The sequence below is a fragment of the Phalacrocorax aristotelis genome, chromosome 8 (genome assembly GCF_949628215.1).
Source record: "Phalacrocorax aristotelis chromosome 8, bGulAri2.1, whole genome shotgun sequence".
NCBI lineage: Eukaryota > Metazoa > Chordata > Aves > Suliformes > Phalacrocoracidae > Phalacrocorax > Phalacrocorax aristotelis.
Genome location: NC_134283.1, coordinates 29245789 through 29259173, shown reverse-complemented (window position 1 = coordinate 29259173; position 13385 = coordinate 29245789). Strand labels below are relative to the sequence as shown.

The window sequence follows — 13385 nt, the reverse complement described above, 5'->3', positions numbered from 1 at the left end:
CTTTACAAATTAACTTGAGAGCGCATGCTGATTCATGCGCAGGGGTGACTCAGTGATATTTTCATGTTGAATAAAATACCTCATGTATAAACTGTTACATGTAAACTGAAGTTACTCCTCTTGGAATTGTTCTTTCCTCATGATTTGGAGAAGCCAATTACATTGTCCTGAAGTTGTTCTGACTGGATGCCTAATGGGCAAGAAGTTCTTACAAAGTCTGGGCCATGACAGTACGCTGGCAATGCATCTTGTGACAAGCTTGCTGTGTCAGAGGCTATTCTTCAGGGTTCACTGTACAAATACTTCAGCCATCCAAACTACAAATCTTTTGCTTTAAACTGCCAAAAAAGAAACCCTGAAAATTCCATTCTGCGTTGTATCTCTACTGAGGAGGAGCTCTGCACCACAGTGATTCTTTTTTACCGAGGGGAAATGAGCTTGGAAGAAACACAAGTTGCTTTACAAGTTTATAGGGTGTCAATTTGTTTGGTTTGCCATTTGTTTTATGCAGAAATATTTCTTCTTTGAGTGAACTGTAGTGGCCTTCTGTGGAAGCTGGTTTGCTTTTCAGCTGGGGTTCTTAACTGCTTCCTGGTGCAGCCTTTGGGTAAGCTGTGTGAGCTTCATTTAGTTGTCTTATCTGTGGATCTGATTTTAAAAAAAATGGTTTGTATGAAAGAAGTGATTTCCTCTTATGGCAAGATTATTCAGCAGCTGTATTTTAATTTTTAGTGGACTCAAATGCAAACCTCTAATTTAATAATCCTTGTAACTTCCCTCTTTTTAGAACTGTAGATTAAAAACGAAGCTTGCCTTTTGTCCCATACTGAAATCCTCCTGCTCTAAAGGCATTTCTGTACATCAGTAGGGGTCCACTAAGTATATTAACTTTCTGCCATTTCAGGCTGTAGCACGAAAAAGTAGTAGCACCCCCCTTGTAGACAGCGTGTGGGAGGTACCAGTGTGGTTGACCTCGTTTTCCTGTTTCCAGTTTGGAGGGAGCAGGCAGAGCGCTGCTCCCTGGGGAGTCAGCACCACATCTGCACCATGAGCATCCCTCTGCCTCGGGGGGTGGGTGTGTGTGCTCGTGCATCGTTAGGGTTACAGAGCAGTTGGGTTGCTCTGTCTGCAGGCAGGATGGGGAGATAATTTTTATGCATCTGAAGGTTCCTTTCTTGGGAAGGGCATAAAGCTATGCCATGTAGAAAGGAACTGTGCACTGAGAGTGCTTAAGGTCTCAGAAACATGCTTGAGCTGATGAGCAACTTGGCAAGTTTCTAACATGGGGACAGATACTTCCATGGAGGATGAACACTTTATCCTCTCCACCCTTTAGATTCTGCCTGAGCAGCATTGACTGAGAGAAGCTTTTGGCCATGGTTTATTGCAGCATTCTGCATTGTTTTTTCTTCATGTAGTTATAAAGGAGATTTGCTGGTTTGGGTTTTTTTTTTTTGTCCTAAAGCAGCTTACACGTTGAGCAATGAGTAGGGGAAGTGTTCTGAGAGTTCTAGCAGATTTTTGCATGATGAAACCTGAATAGAAGAGAAATCCGAAATGACAGTGTTTTTCAAGCAGATGGTGAAATACATTCCATCAACTGAGGGGGAAGAAATACAAAGAGTGAAGATTCGCAGCCAAACTCCAGACTCTGCAAGTCCTGAAAGGTAAAGGGCCTGCAGCCTGTGTGATATTAAAGCAGAGTAAGCACCTTAGAAAGTACTTGCAAATTAAAATTTGAGTAGTTTCTGTACTGCTTGTCATAGCCCTTTGAGTTTGGTTGTTCACCCAAGTTTCCAACTACCCTATTGTCCACCTACTCACTCTTTTGCCAATTTGGCTCTGTTAACTACGACAGATGATGTCAAGGGCCTTGCTAAAGCCAGGATAAACTACATCCAGTTCTCCTCTGTTAGCTCCAGAGCCAGTCATCACAGACAGCTCTCAGTCAATTTGCCCTTGGTAAAGCCATGCTGTTCCTAATCACTGCCTTGTGCTTTGCATGCCCGGATGTGTCATCCAGTAAGACTTGCTCTGTAGGGGTGAGGCTGAGCAGCTTGTGCCACCCCACGTACACCTTCCTGAGGATGGGTGTGACATCTGCCTTTCTTCCACCATCAGGAACCTTCCTTGGTGGCCGTGACCTGCCAGTGGTCCACTCTATCCTTGCCCTCAGACAGAGCCTGTCTGGTCCCATGGCATCATGTGTGGCCAGCCAGCTTCAGGGCTCCTTAACTCTCTTCTTCTCCAGTGGGGAATGCCTCGCTGCCAATGCTTCTGCTCCTGAGGGAAAATCTTAGAGGTGAGAACCTGAGGCAAAGAAGGTACTGACTACCATAGCCTTTTCTGTTTCTCTTGTTACTGGGGATCTCGGGGCTTAATAAACAAAAGGGGGTGGTATTGTTGAAGGAGAGCGGTGTATCAGGGTGAGTGGTATCAAGGCAAATGGCCCTGAGGTTTGGCTGGAGACTGGTTATCAGACTGGTGGCAGCAGAGGAATGCAAGCCTGGAAGCAGCAAGGGAGCAGGTGTTGCTAGCAAGGGAATGCAAGGAGAGGTGCTTTGCATAGATGCAAAGAGCTAATACCCAAATCAGTGGCATTAGAGATGTAGAAGAGAGGTGACACTGGAGGAACTGGCTGCAGCAGATTATTTGCTGCTTTTAGAAAGTCCTCTAGGCCAGCATCATTGACCTGGAAGCAATGCTAGGTGTTAACTCCAGAACTGACATCATCTGCAGTATTTGACTTTGTTTTGAGTTTATAGACCCATATCGCTTTTCTCTTGTGACCAATTTATTATAGCTTATCACTGCATTTGACTTCCCTTTTCTGGCCATTAAATTTATTTTAAAATTGCAATTGATTCATCTTTCAGTTTGGGGTATTTAATGGCAGCCAGTTTAAGAAAGCCGCCATTCCCCATCCTCTGGAAAGCAGTCTGCTTTGTTACCTTCCTGCCCTTCCCAAATTCATTCTCTCTCAGGTGTTGGTGTGGGTGGCGTGCAGGTAGGGCCTTCTGGCCAGAGGTCCTGCTCTAGGCTGAGGCTTAACATCAGTTTCTGATATACTGGGAAAGGTGAATGAATTTCAACAGTACAAGACCTTTTGCTTATAAACAGGATCAGTTCAGAAGCCTTCCAGCCTCTTTAGCCATCATTTGCATGAGGTGTAGAGCTGACAGCTGGAGGCTGTAGCTGTTACAGCTTTTCTTAATCTGTTACTATCCCTGAGTTAACACATCATTTGTCTCTGGTATTTAATGGGTATTTATTTGTCTGCTCAAACTGAGACCTACAAGAGATGGGAAAACACTTCAGTTCTGTAGTTCTCACATCCTTTGAGGATTATTAGAGTTTGATTATGCTACCACAGGAAAACGGGCAACATGGAGAAGGATGGAGTAAAAAAAACCCTCAAACAGATATTAAGTTCTGCTATCGGACGCTTCAATAAAGAAGTTCCAGCTTCCACCAAGAATGTATTGTAGATGTTATAAGCATCTTTCACACCAAATACCACTGCCCCTTGCTTTGATGGGGTGAGAACAGGACCTCTGGGGATCTCATAAAAGGTGTGTGATTTTGAGTTCTCCATTTTCAGCTGCTCTTCTCCCTCATACTGGGACCTTTCACGGGGAAGGGGGGCAAAGAGTTGCCAATGCAAACAGCTCTGCTGTCAGACCAATAGAGGAGCTTTAGGCAAACATTGCAGTACGCTGGAGGCTCCCTCAGCACACAGATACAGTTACAAAACACTCCTCAGCATGTTCTAGCCTGGGAAATTAATGTAGTATTAATTTTAAGCTGTTTGGTGACAGTTCACTAGCTGTGGTTGTGCTTCAGCTCTGTGTCAGTTTCCTCTGTATCAACTAACAAACCCAAAATTAATCTTGACACAAAAATAATGGCTCATTTCCCACACATGGCTCTATAGGAGATGCCTCAGTGTGGTGATTTCCCCTACCTGCAGCTGGATATGATTGATCAGGATGGGTGGGACTCCCCTCTTGCCTGTAGCCCATGATAGTAGATGTTCACCCCATGTGGTTTTGTATCGAGTAGATGGGTGCTTAGGGACATGGTTTATAGTGGTGGACTTGGCAGTGTCAGGTTTATGGTTGCACTCGATCTTAAGAGTCTTTTCCAACCTACATGATTCTTGATTCTACTGATGCCATGAAAAGCCTAAATCAGGACTCAATAGCCTGAACGACTATTAAGCACGTATTCTTTATTGCAGCGCTGGACGCGCAGGGGTTCACTCCTAATGTGCGTGCCCGCACAGGATTAGTTGCATAATTTATACAAACTTACATAAATATTCATTAGTTTTCTGAGAAAAGTTATGCATATTCATTATTTTCCAAGAACTCATTATCATATGCAAATGTACTTTGCATGTGCCTGTTGGTGTTTCCAGGTGGTCGTCAGGGCTCTCTGGATGAAGGATATACACTTCCTCACTGCATCCGCTAGTTAACTTTTGCTTTTGCGCAAACTCAGTTCTGAGATTACATATATACTGTCCTTGAGGGATAGTCTGTTCTGGTTTAGTGTTTTGCTCTGCAGTTCCTTATCTTTATGGTTTTGTACATCTGCTTCTTCTAAGGTCAAATGTTGTCTAGGTGCTTCTTGTCTTGAAGCCTTTCTGACTCCCCCAAAGCAACAAGTTTTAGTCACAACAGCTCCAGCTCTATCACCATGTTTTCCTTTAACTTTTTCAGCTCTAGTGAAATCTGGAAATGAAGTGTTCTATAGAGTATTCTCAGTGTGTATTTCCTAGTTTTCCAGAATTGGCAGCAGTTTGTATGGGGAGAGAAAAGTTTCTGAATCTTCAAAAAAGAAAAAGAAAATTTCTAACTTTTTGCTGTTAAGGGTGGGTCATAACTCAGACTCTTGACATGCCACTTCCATGGAAGTGGATGAAATGCAGCATCATGTTCTTATGTACATAAATGCAGTCTCCTGACTTGCTTTGATACTAACAAAGCAGTGATACTGGACTGGGACTGTTGCAATAAGTATTGGAGCCGAGTTTACATGTTCTTTAAAGTATGTCCTACGTACATGTTTAAATATGTATTTATATGTAAGTATAGAAGTATTTAAGTATGGCCCTTACAGAGGAAGCTTTGTGGTGAGGGCTCCCAAGATTGGATCGCACCAGCCAGAGCAACGGCAGTGACCTCCAGCAGAAGGGCGGGGGGGGGCGCTGCGGGAGGGCCCGCCAAACAGCGAGCTGGGGGCGGTTGCTCCTACTCCTCGTTAGTATAGTGGTGAGTATCCCCGCCTGTCACGCGGGAGACCGGGGTTCGATTCCCCGACGGGGAGACTGCGAGCTTCCTTTTCCTCCCCGGCGGCGGGGGGGACCGGCGCTCTGCGGTCGGTTTTTATTTGTCCTTCTGTCCCTCCCGTAACGGATCCGGTGCGTGAGACAGAAGAGATCTCCGTACCGGGAGCAGGGAGGGGCGGCGCGCCGTGCCCGCGGCAGGGAGCAGCCCTCCCCGCGCTCCCATCGCAATGCCGGCGGCCCTTGGCAGGGAGGCGAGCCAGGCGGCGGGTGGCGGAGGAGGGCGAGGGGCGGGGCCCCGTGAGGCCCAGCCGCGAGAGCCGGGCCGCGGCGCGGCCGCGCGCGAGCAGGCGGCGTTGGGGGCCGCGGTACGAATGCTGCCCCACAGAGGCGGTAACATTCCCCTGCAGGAAGTTCTGATTTAGCTGCCCCTAGTGCCTGTTCTAGAAGAAATACCCTAATTAATTAAATTAAATTGAATTTTAATAAAATTAATTAAAAAATAATTGTAAAAGTATCCAGTGATCTATTACAACCCTTGATAAATTTTGAGAGACCTAAATTGCCCTTATTGCTACAATTTGGTACCTTATTTCAAGACTGCACCTCCTTATCACAGAATCACAGAATGGCAGGAGTTGGAAGGACCTCTAGAGATCATCCTATCCAACCCCCTGCTTGAGCAGGCACACCTAGAGCAGGGGGCACAGGAATGCGTCCAAGTGGGGTTTGAATATTTCCAGAGAAGGAGACACCACAGCCTCCCTGGGCTGCCTGTGCCACTGCTCTGTCACCCTCACAGGAAATAATTTTTTCCTCATATTCAGGTGGAACATCCCGTGTTCCAACTTGTGCCCATTGCCCCTTCTCCTGTCATTGGGCACCACTGAAAACAGTCCAGTCCCACCCACACCCACCCTTTAGAGATTTATGAGCATTGAGAAGATCCCCCCTCAGGCTTCTCTTCTCCAGGCTGAACAAACCCAGGTCTCTCAGCCTTTCCTCCTAAGGAGATGCTCCAGTCCCCTCATCATCTTCATCACTCTCCACTGGGCTCTCTCCAGTAACTCCCTGTCTTTCTTGAACTGGGAAGCCCGCAACTGGACACAGTACTCCAGGTGTGGCCTCATTAGGGCAGAGTAGAGGGAGGATAACCTCCCTCCCCCTTATCATCATCTATGTTATTAAATGTATATGCTAACCATCAGAAGTATTTAAATTTTGACCAGAAAACATTCTTGAAACCAAACTTCCACATGAAAACTCTAGCTTTTTTTAACCATCCCAGTAAACATACACGAGTCCTGATAGTTCAAAGAGGTTCTTCTAAAAAATAAAGAAGCCACCCTGCTTCAGTAGCTTAGCTGTTACCAGAAGTGAGCTGCCCATTGTGAAACCTGCATGGCTGCCTCTGCTTTCAGAGCAAACCCTGGTCTGTGCTACTCTGGCTTCTGGCAGCTGCAGAAGTTGCCACTGCAGTCCCAGAGCTGACGTTGGTTCTGAGCTGGATCCTGGGAATATAAACTTGGTAAAACAGCGATGGCCTCTGCCGTGAAGCCCAGACAGTGCTGTATACAAAACCTTTGGTGCCAGTCTGTGAGGCTGAAGGAGCGGGGCATGGCTCTCGGCAAGGTCCTGGTGCCTGACCCTGTGGGTACTGCAGGGGAGGGTGACAATTGTCAGGTTGTGTGTTTGGTGGCTGCGAACATCCATGTGCCTGAGCTAATCCTACCACCCCTTTTAAAGTTTTCTTGAGTTTTTTTCTTCTAGAGTTTTCATCACCTTTGCTAGCAGTGACTAATACCGCTATGTGGGACTGAAAATGTGAGATTCTGGAACTGAAAGTGCAAATCTGGGCTGGGTTAGCTGCAGGTCCCACTTGTGTGTGGGGTCTAAAGCTCACAGGCTTCTTGTCAACTATTTTTTGGTAACTTTCAGAGAATTATTAAACATCTTGTATAGAAAGAATACTTACATTTAAGTTTCTTGGTGACCAAGAGTGAGTTTGATTGATTGTTTTACTCTAAGCAATGTATTTGCAATAGGGGTCACAATTAAAACCCCAGTTCTAGAGCAAATTTTCTCCCTGAAAATTTGCATGTCCCTCATCTATACTTGCAGAGGTTGATCTAGCTCTTCTGGAGCAAGGAAATCCAAACCTGCTTCGATCACCATGTTAGTGATCGTCTGTTAGTTTGTGCCAGCTTCTGCAACACTTTCTCATAGAAGTGGTCGTTGGTTCTAGGTGGGTTTCACTGGGAGGTTGAAACCACTAAAGTGAACTTATCTCAGCTTAATTCTAAGGTTATGCAAAGTTTTGTTAAACTATGTCGTAGCCAACTTAAACAGTACTCTGGGACACTTGCTTGATCTGGAGCACTACCATGGACACTGGGGTTTGGGGTATCCCCGGGACGTGACCCCACCCTGCAGCCCACAGGTGCTGCAACCCTGAGCTGGCCCTGGGGAACTTCTACCACCGTCTCAGGTAGAGCAGCAACAGTAGCAGATGCTCATTAATGATCCTGCCTGTGAGCGTATGACCTGAAACCTGAAGTGACTTAAAGAAATGTGTTTAATTTCTTTTCACAGAAGGCTTATGCAGCTACTGCAGGATGTGTAAGTAAGCGTGGTGTGTGGTGCTGTTCATGTTCCTGCTGTCAGCAAGCTCTGTATGACATGCGTGTAAACCGATGGGGTGGCTCTATAAGAAAGGTTAAGCCTTTGCTTCTTGAAAGGTGAACCACTGGTGTAGAGATCACCCTTCATGAACAGACACAACATTGAAGGTAAAGTTGGGTTTCACACTTTGTTGGCTCTCATGTTTGGGACATACTGTTTAACATCAAAAAACTTGTATTAGAGTGCAATTTGATGGCAGAGTAAGGCTTTTGGTCACTCTTGGCAATATTTGATTAACACATTGCTGGTCTCTAGTCACTTTAGTTATTGGATTTTTCCAAATCAGAGGGTGTCAACAAAATACTAAAAGAAATGTCACACCTAAAAGCCTCCTGCCCAGTCACTGCAGCTCGCGCTGATGGAAAGTGTTGCTGGAGCAAAAGAATTCCGGCACTTTTAGAGAGGCTTCTTAACGGCTCTTTCAACAGATGCAGAACTAGACGTGTTGAAATAACATTTCTCACTTACATGTTTATTTGAAATATGATTTTAGTTTATAGTATTCATTATTTCATTCAAATGCCTGTGTCCTCTGAAGAAATATGTGACTGCTGTCCTACCCTCTCCTACTCCCATGCATAACAGCAACAGTATTTTACTTGAAGGGAATATCTTTTTCAGGGTCTAATAACTTGCTTCTCAGGTCTTCATTCTCTGTCTTCAGAGATATGGTAATCCTCTTGAGCTGTCAATTTTTAGCCTGGTATAAGCTTATAAATGTATCATTCTGAGACTATGAAAAATAAAGCAGGGTGTTTTTGGCACAATACTGTCCTTTTAGTGAATTTCCTGGGAAACTGAGAACATCTTATTTTAAAAATAAATTAAAGAAATCATTCCTTCAGCTCTGGACTCTGCTTTCACTGCTACTTGACTATGGGTAATCTTTGGGTAAATTGCTTCTTTAAAAAAATGCCTTCATTTTTAAAATATTATTTTCCAATCCCTATTTTTTAAAAAAGGTGTTGGGGTTTTTAATCAGGTGACTCCCTCGCACCCCCATGGAGCAGCTCTGCAGGGCACAGTCTCTTTCTGGCACATCAGTAGTCATTCCTCAGTGTGCAGTATTGCTGCTGTGGGTCTGGTGAGCACTACATCTGTTCCAGTTTCTTATCTCTACCTGAGACACTCCTGAAAGCCTGCAAAGGCTGAGTGCCTGCAGTGCTGCAGTTTTCAGCTTGGCCCTGGCAGCACATGCAACCCGGTGCTCATCAGGCATGTAAGCGTTTTGTTGAATTCAGGCGTGGTCCAGCTGGAGCTCAGTGCTTCTTGCAGCACCTGCAGCAGTGCCTGCAGAGCCAGGCTGCAGCCGAGCCCCGCGGGTGGGCTGAGCCGGGGTGAGCATGGTTTGTAGGTGGGCAAGCTGGTCCAGCCAGGACTAAATGCCCTTTGAAGCCCCATGTGTTTGGTATGGCTGTGTTTATATCACATGCAAATAAATTATTTATCCAGTGGTGCCAGTAAAAGCACTTGTGAGCCTAACTTCATGAGCATAAATAGGCTGAAAGAGCAGAGGGAAGTATAGCAGACCTGCGATGGGCTCTTCTGTAACCCTGGGCAATAGGTACCTCTCCTCCCCACAGATCCCGTCCTTGGCAGGGTGATGAAGTGAAACAGCTCAAACAGGTTTTCTTTTATGATTTAGGCTTAATAAAATCTTCCTCAAGCCTCTAATTTTTTTCTGCAAAACCTGCTGCTGGCCTTTTAAGTCATCTGTTGTCACCTCCAGCCCTGGTGCTATTATTAAAGTGGATCTGTGTTCCTTCACCATAACAGCACCCTGGCTGTAGCTAATACCTTTCCTTCTAGGGCAGCAGCTCCTGGGTCTCGGCTTCGCGCGCATCCAGTGGTTCTGGTTAACACCCGGTAAATGCCTCGTGGCAGCAGCTGAAGGAAATGCCTCCAGCTGGTGCTTACATTTAAATGTTTGCACTAGCATGTTCCCACTAGGCTAGCTGAATAGCAAAGTATTGAGTTCAGTGCACTCTCACTACTTGATGTTTTTATTATTTAAGGCTTGAGACAACTTGTAAATGCTTAGAATAGCGTGAAAATCCCTGTGCTGGCACAGACACCCAGCCTTACTGGAAGGCTGTCTGCTCTTCTGGTGTAAAAGTTTCATATCTTCCACAGAACAATTATGATGAAGCAAAATTTTAAATAACCAAACCTATATGACAGCTATAATTCAAAAGGAAATCCATAACTTAAGGATGTCAGAATAACAAGTTGATTGAAAAATAAGAATTGATGAGCAACAAGTAGTCCATCATGTGAGTACCCTGACTTCAGTGGGCTCCATTACAGGAGCACCATTGATTTCCACAATTTTTCCACAGAGTTATTAAATTAAACTTTGTTTATGTAAACCACAAATAATTACACTATTGCCAGGTTCTGTATGTTGGGAATGTAATATGTAACATAAATTTTTCTGAGTGAAGGAAGAAGGAAGCAGGGAGAAGGCTTATGGGAAGCAGGTGAGCATTTGCTCCTGACAGCAGCTCAGCTCCGGGAGGAACAGTTCATCGTAGCACAAGCAGACAAACCTCTGCAAGTTCATCATGCCAGTAGGTCTCTTCACGCGGATGGGCTGAGCCTGCTCCTCATTTTAGCAGCTCTGGCCCTGGGTCTTTTCAGGACCCTGTTTTTCCAGCCATTGATGCTCCAGGCTATGTGCTCCCTAGAGTAAAGCTAATGTAGGTCTGCCCTTTCCCTGCCATGAAACGTCTGGCCCGTGCAGAGGTACCAGAACTGGGAGGGTTGTGACTGCTGCAGTCGGTAGCTTGGTTCTTGCTCATTGCTCCCGGAAGGTCTCTCGCCTTTGCCAGCAGGGAAGCATGTGTTTGCTTGGGAAGAAGTGGGAATGTTAGCTTGTGTGTGACCGTTTGCCTGTTTCTGTCCTTTCTGACATTAGGTCCTACAGCTCTCCACAGACTCTCTGCTGATGTCTGCCATCCCCCCTGGTTTGGCATACAGGTGGCAGCAAGTGCTGGCTTGTGTTTTATGGAAGCAACAAATCCAAAATAGGAGACACCAACTTGAGCAGTTGGATGGGTGTGGCACCCCAGCCCCCCTCCCATGGTCCGGGGGGTCTGTGTGGAGGGTGGTAGGTACCAGCATCTGTAGGACAGCCGGCAGCTGGATGATTGGGGTCACATCCGCAGCACAGGAGGATGTTTATTCATTTCAGTGTAATAAGCTTACAACAGGTGACCAAAGTCTTCCCATGGACATTTCAGACTGGTTTACCTAAAAGTAATTGCTACTTTAATTTCTTTGTAAAGGCAGTCCTCAGCAGTGACAGCGGACTTGCCCAGGAAAACACAATTGCCATTATATCTGTCTCTGTTCTGTAACACAGTGCTCTTTGTTCCTGCCTTATATAATTAATCCTAAAATCTTGGTTGAACACTCCTCTTCTGGAGGAAAGAAGTGACCTCCGTGATGCTATGGAATATGACTGGGGGTAAGAAAGACATAGGCTGCTTTTACCACCATGGTGTTTGTAAATAATGTTACATATGACGGATAGCAGCTTTGCTCTTTGCTCTGACTGTGAACATTAACTGGGGATATCTGATCTAGTTACAGCCTCCCTCTGCTAATGAAACCTCTCCCTTGGTGTGGTCTGTTTTGGGAAATGACAGCTTTAGCTGGTAGACTAGAGATGGGAAGGAAATCTCTTACGTTGGTATCTAGCAATTGAGATGGCCAGATTCTGCATGTCAAGAAAAATCTGACATCCCTTTTACTCGAGACTATCAGCATGGTTTGATGCCAATGCCCAGCCTGCTGCTCACTGCCTGCCCACTGCAGACAGACGCAGGACATTTCTTGGCTCGCTCTGACAGCACGCCTTGAGTGCTGTAAGAGGCCTTTGGCTAAATGATAAGCCACTTATCTTCAAACTGTATATTTTTTATTTCACTGTGAATAAATACTCTTCTGTGCTGGCTAATAAAGCTGTCTCTCTGGGCAAAAGAATGACTCAGGTTTAACGTTAGCTGTTAAGTCATTAATTATCTTTTTTTAGCAGTATGCACGTGCTCACATACCCCTTTAAATATTTCTGAGAGAGTGGCAGTAACCAAACACATGGTTACCAGCTGCAGCCAGCTTAGGCTAAAACATCACACCCACAGTCTCATTTGGGTGCAGACGAAATCCAGATGCACAAATGCTCAAGTTCTCCGCAAGGGAGATGCTAAATGGTACATAAAAACAGTTGTATCTTGGTCTTTAATACTATGAACAGGTTCAGATTATTTTTGCAGAGACTCTAATGACTAGTTGTTGGCTTTTTTATGTTCAAATATGTTGTTTTACCATTCTGGATAATTTAAAAATGCCAATGTTACCTAAACACATCTGCTGAGCGAGGATGTTTGCTTCATCTCGAAATGGCCTGATGTTTCAGGAAATGTTTCAGCCCTTGCAGGAGTCCCAAGGCGGAGATGTGAATGTGAGAAGCTTCTAGGAATGTGGAGCAACTTTGCTGCTTTTTCCTAGCCACAGCTTTATTTTTAACATGCCTCGTGTTTAAGGGCCATGTCTGGGAGACAACGGGAGGTACTTTAGTTTTTTTATGTGAATAGCCTGACTGTTCATTCTTGATTTTTTTTGTTGGCTTTATGAAACAGATTTTCTTCTTTACAGCTGCGATATCTTCATGAAATTGTAGGTGACTGCCACAGACTCATCAGGGATCAAGTTAATGAAACGAAGCAAAACAAGTTTGCGCAGTATGCCAGGAGCGTGCCAGCACCGCTGTGTCTGGGATTGCCTAGAGGCGCCAAAACCGAAGGTCATTCTGTGCTCTGGGAAGGACTGCTTGCTGTCTCCACACAGGGAGATGTCAGCTGTCCACGGGAGACATCTGAGCAGCGCGCAGCCCTTGGTGCAGGCAGCAGCCATGGCCAGCACCTGCCCACAGCCCCGTGATGCCCGTGGCACTGCCTGCAGCAGAGGGGCTGCACAGAGCTGCTGCCAGAGGGTCATGGCACCTTATGGGTCTGGAAGAAAAGCTGCTGTGGGGAGGAGGCATGTCAGCGATGACCAGTATTCCTCTGCTGACTTGTTCCTGCCCTTTTAAAACTCACATGACCTTTTCTCATCAGCAGAAGGAAAACTACACTTTCCCGGGATCAGGCTTGAAGCAGAGCTCTGCAGATGGCACAAAATTCATTTAACAGCTTTTTGATATTAAAAAGCTTTGGCTTTGGTTAGAAGCATTGCTAGCATACCTACAGTGGGAGGTGACATTAAATGTATCAAATGGACCGAAATGAACATAATTTTGTTACTTTGCTCTCTTTGTCCCAGCTTTCTATGATGCTTTTTCCTTCCTCTGAGCAGCAGCCATGTCTAAGGGCTGTGTGATGCCCCCAGCTGCTGTGAACCAAGTGACAAG

At 45.5% G+C, this 13385-nt stretch overlaps 1 non-coding gene across 1 annotated transcript; it reads left to right on the top strand.

Moving 5' to 3' along the window:
* The first annotated feature begins 5259 nt into the window (after positions 1 to 5259).
* TRNAD-GUC (transfer RNA aspartic acid (anticodon GUC)) lies at positions 5260 to 5331 on the top strand. The gene has a single exon. It is a non-coding gene; the product is annotated as a tRNA-Asp (tRNA).
* The last annotated feature ends 8054 nt before the right edge of the window (positions 5332 to 13385 follow it).